General features: G+C 42.4%; 1 pseudogene; it reads right to left on the bottom strand.

Annotated features, from left to right (window-relative positions):
* Nucleotides 1–6030: 6030 nt before the first annotated feature.
* LOC122925808 overlaps nucleotides 6031–14204 on the bottom strand; it is a 42339-nt pseudogene continuing 34165 nt past the window's right edge.

The following is a 14204-nucleotide window of genomic DNA, read 5'->3' as shown; positions in this document are numbered from 1 at the left end:
TGGCTCAACCAGCACAAATAACTATAGATAAGGTGCACTCTCCTTCTGGCAATACCCAATGCCAACTGGACGGAAATGTTAGAATAAGGATTAAATATGTGAGGAGGGCACTCAAATATCTGGCTGTTGCAGGAATAATTGCATCACAATTAAAAAAAGTTAATTATTTTATTTTTTATCTCATCCACTGTTGTCTATGGTGAGACATATCCTGTGTACAGCAAAAGAAAAACCCCTAAAAACAAAAACAGATTAAAAAAAACTCTAATAAAAACAACCCCAAATATAAAAACTATTAAATTTAGTTGATGTGCATGTCCACCCCTCCGGATCACATATTAGGCTAGGGTGAGCGGCTATGCATATCTCATTGGACTATACCATATATCATATTCTGTGTAAAATCTTATCAATACGAGTTGTTATAGAAGTCCACAATGTAGATAATACATATGAATCCTGTCAATAGCATAAATAGTTGGCAATTCCGTATTTGAAAATTAATGTGCAGTCCCAAAAGCAGAACACATCAGGCTCCAGTTTGAATAGATGTATTTTATGCTTTCTTGGATTACCATTGAAAAAGCGTCTCTGCTCAAAAATCATATTGTGAGCGGACACTGAACAGACACCATTATAGTCTATGGGGTCTTTAGGCTGCGTTATGCTCAGTTAGGTCTCAGTTATCTGCAGGATCCGTCCTTTCCATTCTCCTGCTCCTCAATGTATGTGAAAGTAGCCTTAGGTATAATTAGCCGATTTTATTATTGTTACATTGTTGCGAACACCTCTGTGGCTAAGGGTACTTTCACACTAGCGTTTTTCTTTTCCGGTATTGAGTTCCGTCACAGGGGCTCTATACCGGAAAAGAACTGATCAGGCATATCCCCATGCATTCTGAATGGAGAGTAATCCGTTCAGTTTGCATCAGGATGTCTTCAGTTCAGTCGTTTTGACTGATCAGGCAAAAGAGAAAACCGTAGCATGCTACGGTTTTTTCTCCGGCGAAAAAAAATGAAGACATGCCTGAACGCCGGATCCGGCATTTTTTCCCATAGGAATGTATTAGCGCCGGATCCGGCATTCAGAATACCGGAATGCCGGATCCGTCGTTCCGGCCTGCGCATGCGCAGATCGCTAAAAATGCGAAAAATGTACAAGACGGATCCGTCGGTCCGCATGACAAGCGGAGAGACGGATCCATCCTTGCAATGCATTTGTGAGACGGATCCGCATCCGGATCCGTCTCACAAATGCTTTCAGGCAGCAGCAGATCGGCGGATCCGGCGGCCAGTTCCGATGACGGAACTGCCCGCCGGATCACACTGCCGCAAGTGTGAAAGTAGCCTAATGCTGGTAATTTAGATAGATGGTTACATTACCATTTCCATGCAGTCTCGGAGCGCATATGCATGGTGGATGTTACCTCAATGGAGAGCCTCATAATGCCTCCACTGTATTCAGCGGAGATACCGGTCTTTACCTGCTCCTGAGAAGGTTAGACGTGCAGTGGAGATCCAGAGATCGGAGCGCGCTCCTTCCTATTACAGGTGGATCTGTTGCGTATAACCCAAACTGTTCAGTATATGGGTGTCGCTGCTTCCATGTGTACTGTTACTTCTTTAGGTCACCAAACCGTTTAGGGGCTACATGCTCCTTCATCAGTGGTAAACAGTACAGGAAAAGCAGTCTTTTTAAAGGTGAAGTCAAATTACTGGGAGAGGTTTCCATCCTAATGATATAAATGAATGTATGAAGTGGATCAGCCACATATCCCCTATATCGGCATGACACTACATATATTCAATATCAGGAAGACAATCATGTCATAAAGATATGTGAAAGCAATGTTCCACCATGACCATCCCTACATAATACATATAGATGGATTCAATATCCTCATACAATTGATGTATTAAATATAAAAACACATTTGCGTTTCTAGTCCGTCTTTTCTCATTAAGATGTTTTAAAAGATTTTTTTTTAACTTTATACATATAAACTCATTCACTAAGTATAATTAAAAAAAATGTATATGCATAGTCTTAGGCTACTTTCACACTAGCGTTCGTCGGTCCGCTCGTGAGCTCCGTTTGAAGGGGCTCACGAGCGGACCCGAACGCTTCCGTCCAGCCCTGATGCAGTCTGAATGGATGCGGATCCGCTCAGACTGCATCAGTCTGGCGGCGTTCAGCCTCCGCTCCGCTCGCCTCCGCACGGACAGGCGGACAGCTGAACGCTGCTTGCAGCGTTCGGGTGTCCGCCTGGCCGTGCGGAGGCGTGCGGATCCGTCCAGACTTACAATGTAAGTCAATGGGGACGGATCCGTTTGAAGATGCCACAATATGGCTCAATCTTCAAGCGGATCCGTCCCCCATTGACTTTACATTGAAAGTCTGGACTGATCCGTACGAGGCTATTTTCACACTTAGCTTTTTTTTGCTAATATAATGCAGACGGATCCGTTCTGAACGGAGCCTCCGTCTGCATTATTATGATCGGATCCGTTCAGAACGGATCCGATCGAACGCTAGTGTGAAAGTAGCCTTAGTTACACCACCTAAACTCTATTTCAAAAATAAATCTTATTGCCGTCTGTGTTTATAGATCCCTTCATCTGCATAAATATTGAGTGAAGAAGCAGGGGAGGGGGCGTTTTAGGGATTTTTCTTTTGATGTACCCAGCACATGTCTCGCCATAGACAACAGTAGCTGAATCAAAAAATACAATAATTTACTTTTTCATTGTGATACATTTAAGTCTTGCTAATTGCTTGTCGTGGTCCTAACCTCACTTTCTCCATCCCCCCCCCCCCCCCCCCCCCATGACCGACAGGGTCAGCTAACAGCGCCCTCTCGTAGCCCATAGGGGCTATGCACCACAGTTAGGCTACCTGCAGACAAGTGTGGGTGAACGCACACATTTGTGTGAGGATCTGCAGTCTTAACAGCATTTTTTTGTGCGGTCTTGATGATGCGGTTTTACCACAGATCTCATCTTTCCATTGAAAAGGGTGAAATCAGCAGCTAAAACCACAAACATAATTGACATCCTATTAAATTTGAAAAACACAACGCAGGTCAATTTCCGCATGACAAAAATCCGCAAAGTGTACATAATATTAATATTAATACACAGAGGTTTTTCTGTGCAGAAAAACCTCACATATTCCACAACGTGGGCAGGGGGCCTTAGGCTACTTGCACACGGGTGTTGGTTTCCAAACAGAATTATCGTGGAGATTTCTCAGTTTCCGCACCAAAATCTCCACGTATTACTTGTCAAACCTTGTTAGAAGCAGCAGGGTCAGCCCTACCAATCAGTAGGCTTGGTTTTATAGGGTTGATCCTGCTAACAGGTCCTCTTCTAAATGAGGTCTATCCCAAAGCTGTACCTGGCTGGTGTAGAAATCCTATTTCTTTACAACTTTGGTCATGTTGATTATTAATATTTTGCATCCTGTTATTAGTCATTCCAACCAAATTACTAGCTGCTGACTGAGCAAGTGTGGAGAAAAATTATCTTTGTCTGCTAAAACTGTTCTAATAAATCCTATCTATCATCATGTGGGACTTTCGTGTTTTTTTATTATTATTTTTTTATTCTAAACTGTCAAGGAGGCTGTGTTCACACTGGTGTTTAGCTTACATTTTAACTTTGTGTTGCCCAGCAGGCAGAATAGCATAGTCTGCCCCTCACAGTCATTAAAAGGGGAACCAAATGGTCATTCCACCTTCATATGTCAGCTCTGTATTCTGTCAGGCCTCGCTCACATTTCCGTTTTTCGCTGACATTTTCCATGGACAGCACATGTACCCATTGATTTAAACGTGTCTGTCACATTTCAGTATTTCTTTTACTGTCCATGGGTCAGTAAAAAAAAAATATTAAAAATCACGGAGACATGCACTACTTTGATCCGTGATGTGCACCAAGCATGCCTGGAGAAATCTGTGGAGAAAACTGATAGGACATTCTTTGGAAATACATTTTCAGCTGAGCAACATCAGTAAATTACGGATGACACACGGATAGTAAAAAAACGGACACACGGACCAATCACTGATCCTTCATGGACATCTTCATGGATGAAACACGTACGCTTTTTTCATGGATGTGTCACTGACATGAAAATGTGGACGAGGCCTCAGGGTGGAGAAGGTGCCCAATGAGCCAAGGTTATTGTGCAAAGGTGTTTGCACCTCCGTATTTGTCGAGGCTGACGTGTACTACCATTAGTGGATAATGCTAACACTTCCACCACTTCAGGTCTAACAAGTTTATTACTGAAGATAAAAAACGAAGAACTTTTCCTGCGTTCCATTAGTAATGTTTCAGCACTTCTAATACATCTATAGGCTTCTTCTTTTATTTCCATGTCGGGGAAGAGTAATAATGGTACAAGATTTCTTTGGAGTACTGCTGGATCTTTAAACAGAACTGCATAGATGGAGTCTTCTTTAACCTCCCTGACGGTATTCCCGAGCGTGACTCGGGGTTAATTTTCGCTGCCAGAAGCGGTAACCCCGAGTCACGCTCGGGGTAGATTGCAGAGGGAGCCGCGGGTGTCCTTACCTAATCCCGGCGATCCAGCGATGTTCCCCGCTGTGATCGCCGGTGAGAGCCCCGGCGGATGTCTCATCTCTCTTCCTGGTTCCGCCTCTGTGAGCCGCAGCGCCTCACAGAGGCGGAACTGGGCGGGAGATTCAAAAAAAATACATTGTATATAAGTCAAACACATACACATAAAGTTAGGTGATACAATCCTGTCAGATTACACTATCACCTCAGATTTGACAGATTTGATCTGATCATTCTACACTGCCCTGGCTGTTTTTTCTAAGCAAAAAAAAAATATATATTTTTTACCATGGCATCAAAGCGTCACTTTAGCATCACCAAAGCGGGTTTGGATCAGATAAGCGACAGCGACACAGAGCCCCTCGCAGAATTGAGCGACAGCGATAGCGATTCGTGGAAAGATTCATCATCCGACTCTGACACTGACCAGAGAAGTGGCGACAGCGACGAATCTGCACTTGAGCTCAGTGAGGTGCGCTCTTGGTGCCCTATTGATTGCGGTATGGATGCAGTACCACCGCCAAGATTCCCGTTTACAGGATCGCCTGGGATGAAGGTAGAAGTTGATCACAATGATCCTTTGGCGTACCTAAAATTATTTCTGACTGATGACGTCATTGAAAAGATTGTCACGGAGACAAACCGCTACAAAGAGCAGCAATCCACTACTCTGCACAGCAAGTTTTCCAGAACCAGAAAATGGGAACCGGTGAGTAAGGAGGACATATGGAAATTTCTGGGGCTAATACTTCTTCAGGGGGTGGTGGGGAAACCCCTGCAGAAATGGTACTGGACTACCAATAAATTGCTGGCAACCCCATTTTTTGGCACCATCATGTCCGAGTACCGATTTTCCCTCATAATGAAGAATTTACACTTCACCAACAATGAGGAATTTGACGAAGCCACACATCCAGCGCCAAAACTGAAGAAGATCTGGGAAGTATTCCAAATGATCATAACAAATTTCCAGCAGGCCTATGTGCCAGACAGAGACATCAGCATTGATGAAAGTCTGATGGCTTACAAAGGACGCCTCAGCTGGATTCAATACATCGCATCCAAGAGAGCGCGGTTTGGAATAAAATCCTATATGCTCTGCGAGTCTACAACTGGCTATATATGGAATTCCATCATATACACCGGCAAAGGAACACAATTCAACCCCAGGTACAGCGGCTATGGGATGGCAACGTCATCAGTCCTTTCACTGCTTGAACCATTGCTCAATAAGGGGTATTGTGTGACAACAGACAACTTTTACACGTCGCCTGAGCTGTACGAGTTTCTACTAAAAAACAAGACTGACGGATATGGAACCGTTAGGGCCAACCGACGTGGCCTGCCATGTATGTTTTCCAAAAAAAAACTGAAAACAGGAGAAATGGTGGCCTGGCAGAAAGGAAAAATGATGGCAATGCGTTGGCGTGACAAAAAAGACGTGTGCCTAATAAGGACAGTACATAACACCTCCACTACCACGGTCCACACAAGAGGTGGGAAAGATGTCATAAAGCCACAACTTGTGATCGACTATAATAACACCATGGGAGGAGTCAATAGAGCCGATCAGGCGATGACATTCTATCCAGCAATGCGGAAGCAACAAAAAAAATACTACAAAAAAATATTCTGGCATCTCCTGGAACAATGTCTGTGGAATGCCTATATACTGTACAAAGGAAAGAGTGACAAGCCTCTTGTTCACTCTGACTTCATCTGGAAGGTGGCGGAGCAGATTTTTGTGAACTACCAAACGCCATCAGAGGCCGTGAACAGATCTGGACGTCGCGCTGTTGACGTTGTAAACCCAGAGAGGCTGACTGGTCGTCACTTTATGGATTACATCCCGCCAAGCGCAAAAAAGGCAGCACCTACAAGGATGTGTGTAGTTTGCTGCTCAAAGCGAGATCGAAATGGAAAAAAAATCCGAAAGGAAACCAGGTTCCATTGCCCTGAATGTGACGTTGGTCTATGTGCAGTCCCATGTTTCAAAATTTACCACACCCAGGATGTTTACTGAATTTTCTTTTGTTTGACAAATTTCATTATTAATTACATTACTGAATAAAATTATATTATTTATTAGATTATAACTCATGATTTTATTTTTTCGAACTTTATCACATCTGAGAGGTCTACTAGAGTCTTCTTTGGTCAGGTTTAAGTAAGTAATTACTAAGAATTGCAGGCCTACAATACATAACACCAAATTTCCATGCAAAAAAATGGTACCGCTTTTGGAACAAAATTCCTGACATAATCATACCGCCAGGGAGGTTAAGGTGACGGGGGCCATCATACTGCTGCTCTTTAGCCAGGTTCTCAGAAAGATTTGCTGTAAAACTCAGGGCTCTTATGAGTACATCCCTATTAATGCTGCCATCAAAGAGCGACGGGAACAATGATGGTGCCTGCAAAGAGATCAGATCATTATTGCTCCAGATACAATTATTATCCTCTGACAACTATGACTGGATCATGAACGTTGCTGGATATCTGTCCGCCATAGTTCAGGGGCCTTAGTCAGTTACTTACATCCCCTGTTTGAGGACATTGTGCAATTGGCAGGATCAGATTGTAATGTCGAGAAGCCAACCCTGGACTGTAACAGGTAGCTGAATCTATTAGTCCCATGCTGGTAACAACCCCTCAACACATCGCTCATAATGAGTGCTGTGTTCCCAAGCAGAAGCTGCAGGGCTTCCATATGTCTAAGACTAGGAGACATGTAGAGAAGACACTGGAGGAGATTAAGGTAATTTGAAGTGAATCAATTTGTGCCAAAATACTGGTGTATATACCTTGTGCCGGATTAGGACTGATTTACATGTGGAGTTTAACTGATCCAGCTTGCTACGGCTTTGCAGTGCCAGACCCTATTGACTCTAATGGTATTCAAGGGTGATCTGGCCACTTTCTGGCATATGTTCTGGTTTCTGCTGGACAAAGCAGTGCATGCAGGACTTTCTGTCCAGCCAAAGCCATAACTTATGCCAGAAAGCAGCCAGATCCCATTATAGTCAATATGGTTTGGCAGTTTCAGATCTGGTGAACTCCAGCAGGCTGTTCCTCTACCAGTTAAACACAGATGTATCACATATGAATCATCTCCTATGGGTTTTTGCACCTTATCACATAGTTAAGGGTTGGTTCAAACTGTTTTTTGAGAAGGTTTTGAGGTGGATTTTACTGTAAGTTTTTCAAGCAAAGCCAGAAGTGGATTAAAAAGGAATCAGAAATAACGAAAGGATTACTTCACCTTCCTCCTGGATCCACTTCTGGCTTTGGCAAAAAAACAAAACAGGAAAATCTGCCCCAAGACATCCTCTAAAAAACTGTGTGAACCTACCCTGAGTGTCTAGAAGGAGGCATGGCTTAGGAATCTTTAAATGTACCAAACTGCACTAAGATTTTGGTGCAACATATTGGTCTGAAGTAAGCCATAATTAAGTGTCTACCATTACTGGTAAGATGTCACAAAGCGATCATAGTGAGCCACTGTGAGAAGTTTGGTGCACCTTCTGCCTGCTCTAGTTTAGAGCTGTCTAATTTTAAGATTATATGGAGTTTTTCCCAATTTGCCTTCTCATTGCATGTCCGTGCATACAGATGACTGGTAAAAGAGATCTTATGCCTGATTCACACATCAGTGTTCGGTCAGTGATTTCCATCAGTCATTGTGAGCCAAAACCAGGAGCGGCTCTAAACACAGAACAGGTCCAGATCGCTCCATTATACCTTATGTCCTGCTTTTGGCTCACAATCACTGATGGAAATCACTGACGTGTGAATGAGGCTTAATGGACTGGAACCATTGTATCCCTGCTCTCAGATCTGCTTATGGGGACATGCAGGGAACAGACATCATGTGTTCCCTAAGCCCCAAAGTATAGCATGACGTAGCTAATAAATGAATGTAAATATAGATAAAATACCCCAGAAGTGAAGTGCACAACCCTCTAACATGACAAATCCATTTTGTGCGAGCATCAGGTAATTATGCATTAATACAGTCATGTATTATAACTAGGGTTGCCACCCGGCCGTTATCTCACTGTCAAGGCCGGTATTTTAGTGGCCCTGACGGTGCCGGTAATTTTTTTCTTATTGCCGGTAATTTTTCTACAAGGCCAGTTACTAATGAGCGCTTCCATTGTGGAGCGCTCATCAGTGCAGCCTTTACCTCCTCCATTTGCTCACGCTGCAGGGAACACTTGCTGCTGACTGGAGAACAGGACCTGCGAGACGTCTTCACGATGGAGTGCAGGTCCTGTCCTGAGCTTCCAGTGAGCAGTGAGTGTTCACCACAGCGCAAGAAAATGGAGAAGGTGAGTGCTTTTATTTATAATTTTTTTATTTTGCAGAAGCAGAGAAGGGGGCACTAATAGGGGCATTACTCCTACTATGGGGCACTAATAGGGGCATTACTCCTACTATGGGGCACTAATGGAGGCATTATTAACTCTAGGATGCACTAATGTAGCATAATTCATTAAGGGGCGCACTAATAGGCCATTACTCTTACTGGGGGACACTAATGAGCAGCAATAATTCTGGGGCGCACTAATGGGGGCATTATTCATTCTGGAGTGCACTAATGGGCCATTACTCTTACTTGGGGGCACTAATGGGGAGCATTAATTCTGGGGCGCACTAATGGGGGCATTATTCATTCTGGAGTGCACTAATGGGCCATTACTCTTACTTGGGGCACTAATGGGGAGCATTAATTCTGGAGTGCACTAATGGGGGCATTACCATTACTGGGTGGTACTAATGGCGGCATTATTCATTCTGGGGCACATAAATTTGGGGGGGCATTAATGGGGGCATTACTATTACTAGGGGGCACTAATGGGAGCTACTGTATGACAGCGACTTAACACCCCGTGTTCAGCCATGACCCGACAACCTCGCCCCGTTTGGGGTGTGGCTTAACTTGGTCAGTATATTTTGTTGGGAAAGGTGTCAACACTAATTATAACCCCAACTAGCAATTATTATCCCAGGCCACCGATTTCTTTATAAGATTGGGGATAAACAGTATTGTCTAAGCCTTTATAATGCTGCATTACAAAACTGTGAAATTTGGGGAATAAATGTCTAAAACATCCCCCAGTGACGAAAGGGTTAAGGATAACAGCTCCGTAATCAGTCAGTGAGAGAAAGTGCACAAGGAGCCCCTGTTATTCTGTGGAGGTGATTGCACCTCCATATTTCCACATGGATGGCGTGGATATCTAAGCCGATATCTAGTGGCATGGGGCACTAATAGATGGTAATTACGTGAGGAGGAAGAAGACAAAAAGGGGAGATATAACAAAGCTGCTGCAAAGTTGAGTATTTGCCAATGACAACCAATCAGGTCACTGCCAAAGGACCTGTAAAAATATATATATATATGGAATCTGATTGGTTTCCATAGGCTACTACTCTGTTTTGCATTTGCACTACTTTTGGTACAAATCCTCCAAATAACTACTCCTACATTATCTTTTATCTCTAATACGTCTTTTCACTTATTTCCTAATCAAATAGCCTACTGATCATTAAAGTCTATGGGCACATCAGTGTGTACATCTGGGAGTACGTGCCAACCTTGCACCAGATTTATCAGCAATCAGATCCTTAAAAGAAATGGATAATTCCGTGCAGATGTTTTTTTATCACATGGAAAAAACAGAAAGGGTTACTCTCGTTCACAAAATGATCCATGAAAAGAAAAAAGGAATTGTGTTTTGCCTCGTTGAATTGTATGGGTCAATGTGATGTAAGTTTAAGGAAAGGATTGCACCCTGAAGTGTAGAGTACACAACAGACAAAATGCATCTTACCTTACTTGCAAGGAGAGGTCTAGTCATCAAAGGATTTGCAGACATGTTCACAAGAAGTTTTAATGTGTGTATCTTATGGGGGAAATACAGAAATACCTGATAAACTAAAAGATCACAATCCAAGACAGGCACCAATATTTTATATGTAATTTATATTTACATGGGTATTCCGGTTATAGCACAGGATAGAGGATAACTATTAAATTGGTGAGGATCCGACTTCTGGGACTCATACCCCAAAATGAATGTAGTGGCTAGCTGAGCATGCACCATGCCACTCCTTTCATTCTGTATAGGACTGCTGGAAACAGACAAGTACATTGCTCAGCCATTTCCAACAGTCCCATACAGAATGAATGGTTGACCAGCCTCTATATTCATTTCATGTTAAGGGGTTCTCATAGTCGGTGGGGGTCTGACCTGTGGAGGGGGGTGACTTGTTCTAACAGGATCATCCTTTAACCCCTTGCAGATACAGCCAATTGTCACCTTTCTTACCAAGCCTTTTTGCAAATCTAATATATGTGTCCCTTTATGTGGTAAGAACTTTGGAATGTTTTTACTTATCCAAGCCTTCCTGAAAATGATTTTTCGTGATATGTCATACTTCATGTTAGTAGTAAATGTAAATAAATATTTTTTACATTTTTTTGTCCAAAAAAGAAACACAAAAACAAACAAAAAAAATAATAATACACACCAACAAAGAAAATGAGGTAAAATTTGAAATGTTCTACTTTAAGACAAAATGATGCAAAATAGTTATTAAAGAGACCTTTGCTGACATGCCTGTTTTAATAGCTTCATGCATTTCTGAATTTTATAAATATTAGTTTTGGAAATCTTCTTGAAAAGTTGCTTCTAGAATTTTAAGCCTTCCAATGTCCAAAAAATAAATAAAATGAAATTTACAAAATGAAGCATACATAAAGTCGACACATGGTGAATGTTAATTAAAGAGGGCCTTTTACAACTCCTGATATGCCTGATTTAATAGCTTCATGCATTCCTAATGTATAACAATTCTGGAGCATCTATTCTTATGGCTCTATGTTGTGCCATTCCTCTATTCTTTCTACTAAAAGGTATGAATGAATTGCTAGCAGTCTGCAGCAAGGGTATAGAGGGGTGGTAACCAGTTTGGGGGGGGGGGGGGTGTACCTGCACAGACTCTATCTAGTCAGTGCTGCCATTGTCAGGCTGTGTAGGTACACCCCCAAAGACTCCCCCCCCCCCCAACTGGTAACACCCCTTGGTATCCTTACCGCAGACGGCTAGGAATTCATGAAAAAATTATCAAAAAATTGTATGTACCCCAAAATGGTACCAATATTAACTAAATAAAAATAGCCATCATACAGCTCTGTACCTTTGCGAAAAAGTTATGGCTTTCAGATTTAAATTTCTAATTTTTTTCATGTTGTAAAATATAATAGGCTTAATAGTTATATATTAGATACCTAAACCAATCCTAATACATCATGATTCACACATTCATGGATGTGACTGGATTACATTATGATCAATTCATATATGGTATTCAATTTTACACCTGATTAAATCCCATGTGAAAAATATAATAGACACTATAGAAATTTGTTATTGCTGTAAAAGTACTGACCCACAGAATAAGAATCATTTTTAGCACCCAGTGAGTGGGACTAAACACAAAATCTCCAAGAATAAGGTGGAATTGTGTTTTTTTCCAGTTTCACCCCACAAATAATTATTTTCCCCCATTATCTAATACAAGCTATGGTAAATTAAATGGTGCCATTAAAAAAATACTACTTTTCCTCCCCACAAAAAAAATAAGCCATATGAACACAAAATGTAAGAAGTTATAGCTCTAGGAAACTGCGGAGGAAAAAACGAAAGTGCAAAAGCGAAAACTGGCTGTGTCCTTAAAGTGACTCTGTCACCTACCCCAAGCCCTATAAAGTGCATTACTACATGAATAGCACTGCCACTCCTGACTCCAGATCACTAACTTGCATGTCCACTGTGAGGACTCATGAGCATGCACACATACTGGAGAGGACTCCGGGATGAGTCCTTTCAATATACTGCAGCCTTGGTTTGCAGGGGGGTTGGACAGGGCTGAGCATGGACATACAGGTCCTTCTCAAAAAATTAGCATATTGTGATAAAGTTCATTATTTTCTGTAATGTACTGATAAACATTAGACTTTCATATATTTTAGATTCATTACACACAACTGAAGTAGTTCAAGCCTTTTATTGTTTTAATATTGATGATTTTGGCATACAACTCAGGAAAACCCCAAATTCCTATCTAAAAAAATTAGCATATTTCATCCGACCAATAAAAGAAAAGTGTTTTTAATACAAAAAAAAGTCAACCTTCAAATAATGATGTTCAGTTCTGCACTCAATACTTGGTCGGGAATCCTTTTGCAGAAATGGCTGCTTCAATGCGGCGTGGCATGGAGGCAATCAGCCTGTGGCACTGCTGAGGTGTTATGGAGGCCCAGGATGCTTCCATAGCGGCCTTAAGCTCATCCAGAGTGTTGGGTCTTGCGTCTCTCAACTTTCTCTTCCCAATATCCCACAGATTCTCTATGGGGTTCAGGTCAGGAGAGTTGGCAGGCCAATTGAGCACAGTAATACCATGGTCAGTAAACCATTTACCAGTGGTTTTGGCACTGTGAGCAGGTGCCAGGTCGTGCTGAAAAATGACATCTTCATCTCCATAAAGCTTTTCAGCAGATGGAAGCATGAAGTGCTCCAAAATCTCCTGATAGCTAGCTGCATTGACCCTGCCCTTGATAAAACACAGCGGACCAACACCAGCAGCTGACATGGCCCCCCAGACCATCACTGACTGTGGGTACTTGACACTGGACTTCAGGCATTTTGGCATTTCCCTCTCCCCAGTCTTCCTCCAGACTCTGGCACCTTGATTTCCGAATGACATGCAACAATCCAGTGCTGCTTCTCTGTAGCCCAGGTCAGGCGCTTCTGCCGCTGTTTCTGGTTCAAAAGTGGCTTGACCTGGGGAATGCGGCACCTGTAGCCCATTTCCTGCACACGCCTGTACACGGTGGCTCTGGATGTTTCTACTCCAGACTCTGCTGCTTCCGCAGGTCCCCCAAGGTCTGGAATCGGTCCTTCTCCACAATCTTCCTCAGGGTCCGGTCACCTCTTCTCGTTGTGCAGCGTTTTCTGCCACACTTTTTCCTTCCCACAGACTTCCCACTGAGGGGCCTTGATACAGCACTCTGGGAACAGCCTATTCGTTCAGAAATTTCTTTCTGTGTCTTACCCTCTTGCTTGAGGGTGTCAATGATGGCCTTCTGGACAGCAGTCAGGTCGGCAGTCTTACCCATGATTGCGGTTTGGAGTAATGAACCAGGCTGGGAGTTTTTAAAAGCCTCAGGAATCTTTTGCAGGTGTTTAGAGTTAATTAGTTGATTCAGATGATTAGGTTAATAGCTCGTTTAGAGAACCTTTTCATGATATGCTAATTTTTTGAGATAGGAATTTTGGGTTTTCATGAGCTGTATGCCAAAATCATCAATATTAAAACAATAAAAGGCTTGAACTACTTCAGTTGGTGTGTAATGAATCTAAAATATATGAAAGTCTAATGTTTATCAGTACATTACAGAAAATAATGAACTTTAGCACAATATGCTAATTTTTTGAGAAGGACCTGTATAACTTAGCCATCTGGAGTTAGGCGTGGCAGTACTATTTATGTAGCACCGCACTTTATAGAGCTCAGGGGAGGTGAGAAATTCCCTTTCAGGCGTTAATGGGG

The sequence above is a fragment of the Bufo gargarizans genome, chromosome 2 (assembly GCF_014858855.1).
Source record: "Bufo gargarizans isolate SCDJY-AF-19 chromosome 2, ASM1485885v1, whole genome shotgun sequence".
Taxonomy (NCBI): Eukaryota; Metazoa; Chordata; class Amphibia; order Anura; family Bufonidae; genus Bufo; species Bufo gargarizans.
The sequence above is the reverse complement of the archived record's forward strand: the minus strand, read 5'-3'. Positions and strand labels throughout refer to the sequence as shown.